This window comes from Nerophis lumbriciformis, unplaced genomic scaffold, assembly GCF_033978685.3.
Source record: "Nerophis lumbriciformis unplaced genomic scaffold, RoL_Nlum_v2.1 HiC_scaffold_510, whole genome shotgun sequence".
Taxonomy (NCBI): domain Eukaryota; kingdom Metazoa; phylum Chordata; class Actinopteri; order Syngnathiformes; family Syngnathidae; genus Nerophis; species Nerophis lumbriciformis.
This window is the reverse complement of record NW_027316776.1, coordinates 7,358-9,818: the sequence shown is the minus strand read 5'-3', so window position 1 is coordinate 9,818 and position 2,461 is coordinate 7,358. Positions and strand designations below refer to the sequence as shown.

The 2,461-nt window shown below is 44.6% G+C and overlaps 1 long non-coding RNA gene across 1 annotated transcript; it reads right to left on the bottom strand.

Moving 5' to 3' along the window:
• Positions 1-1,410: 1,410 nt before the first annotated feature.
• LOC140678404 (uncharacterized) lies at positions 1,411-2,195 on the bottom strand. The gene is made up of 2 exons (XR_012050174.1): positions 1,775-2,195; positions 1,411-1,687 (listed from the first exon to the last, which is right to left on the bottom strand). It is a non-coding gene; the product is annotated as an uncharacterized lncRNA (long non-coding RNA).
• Between the last annotated feature and the right edge of the window lie 266 nt (positions 2,196-2,461).

Here is a 2,461-nt window from a genome sequence, read left to right as displayed (position 1 = left end):
CCAACTCTCTCCTTTGAATCACACATTAAGAGTGTTACTAAAACAACTCTCTCCTTTGAGTCACACATTAAGAGTGTTACTAAAACCGCCTTCTTTCATCTCCGTAATATAGCTAAAATTTGTTCTATTTTATCCACTAGGGACGCTGAGATCAATATTCATGCGTTCGTTACATCTCGTCTCGACTACTGTAACGTATTATTTTCAGGTCTCCCTATTTCTAGCATTAAAAGATTACAATTGGTACAAAATGTGGCTGCTAGACTTTTGACAAGAATAAGAAAGTTTGATCATATTACGCCTATACTGGCTCACCTGCACTGGCTTCCTGTGCACTTAAGATGCAACTTTAAGGTTTTACTACTTACGTATAAAATACTACACGGTCTAGCTCCGTCCTATCTTGTCGATTGTATTGAATCATATGTCCCGGCAAGAAATCTGCGTTCAAAGAACTCCGGCTTATTAGTGATTCCCAGAGCCCAAACAAAGTATGCGGGCTATAGAGCGTTTTCTATTGGGGCTCCAGTACTATGGATTGTTCTAGCAGTAACAATTAGAGATGCTACCTCAGTAGAAGCATTTAAGTCCCATCTTAAAACTCATTTGTATACTCTGGCCTTTAAATAGACCCCCTTTTAGACCAGTTGATCTGCCGTTTCTTTTCTGCTCCGCCCTCCTCTCCTTTGGTGACCACAGATGACGCGCTAGCTGTCCAAAGTTGGGACCCAGGGTGGACCACTCATCTGTGCATCAGTTAGGTCAGCAGCACAGAGATGTCTGTCTCCACTCAAGATGATCTCTTGCTGGCCCCACTATGGACTGGACTCTCACACTATTAACTAGATCCACTATGGACTGGACACTCACAATTTTATGCTAGATCCACTCGACTTCCATTGCAACCTTGCTGCTGCTCTCTTGGCCAGGTCTCCCTTGGAAAAGAGATCTTTGATCTCAATGGGATTTTACCTAGTTAAATAAAGGCTAATAATAATAATAAACATTATCCTCCGAGGTTTCTCATTGTCATCCCATTGGGTTGAGTTTTTTTCTTGCCCTGATGTGGGATCTGAGCCCAGGATGTCGTTGTGGCGTGTGCAGCCCTTTGAGACACTCGTGATTTAGGGCTATATAATGAACTTTGATTGATTGATTGATTATGAATAATGTAATGAACGAATAACATTGTGTGAGAGTTGGTTATTGTTGCAGTGCATGGTGTAAGAATGATAAATTAGTAACACGAATGAATCAATAAATACATAGATAACAGTGTGTAAGAGTTGTGTAGTGTTATTGCGGTGCATGGTGTAGTAATGATAACACATGAATGAATGAACACATGAATGAAAGAATATATAATGTGTGACGAGACAGCGGGAGAAGAAGACTGCAGAGAGGCGATGATGTCGTTAGCTGTCAGCGTGTTTATTGACAGCTCAGTATGTGAGTGCAGTGTGTGATTAGCTTAAAAGAGATGTAGTGTGACTATGTGCAAGTATTATCTGAGCGTGGTCACCAGAGGGTGTTGAGTGTGCGTGTTGAGATCGAGGCAGAAAAGCAGGCTCGGACATCAGAGGGCAGGCGGATGGTCAAGGACAGGAGCGAGGTCTTAGTCCAGGAAGGCAAGGGGGAATCCAAAGGGGTCCAGGTAGACGAGATACACAGCTCGACGACGAAGAAGCTGGAGGACGACACAACACGAGAGACGGTGAACACGACGGGAAGGGAACACAGGGAGAGAGAGAAGGCTGGAGATGTGTTGGCTTACTGTACTGGGTAGGAGAAGCTACGTTCTGGCACCCGCTGGCTTATGAAGGCTGGTCGCTCATCACGGGCAGGTGTGTTGATTGCAGATCTCTTGCGGAGGCACGCCCGCAGCCGAGAGGGAACCCCCGTTGGTGTGCCCCATGGTACGCTCAAAAGTGTGCACAGCAGGAGGAGAGGCAGCAGGAGTGTGACCAATAACACATTGTGTAAGAGTTGTGTAATGTTGTAGCGGTGCATGGTGTAAGAATGATAAACCAATATTGACCTTGTAAGGGGGTGGTGGAGGGGGGCAATAGACCTTGTAGATGACCAAACCCCCCAATATTGACCTTGTATTGTAGATGACCAGACCCCCCAATTTTGACCTTGTAGATGACAAAAACTATGACACAAATTAAATACAACATTGACCTTGTATTGTAGATGACCAGACACCCCCCCCCCCATAAAATTGACCTTGTATTGTAGATGACCAAACCCCCCCCCAAAATTGACCTTGTATTGTAGATGACCAGACCCCCCCCAAAATTGACCTTGTAGAGGGGGACCCCCCAATAGAGACCTTGTAGATGACAAAAACCATGACACAAATACAATATTGACCTTATTTTGTAGATGACCAGACCCCCCCAAAATTGACCTTGTATTGTAGATGACCAGACCCCCCCAAAAATTGACCTTGTAGAGG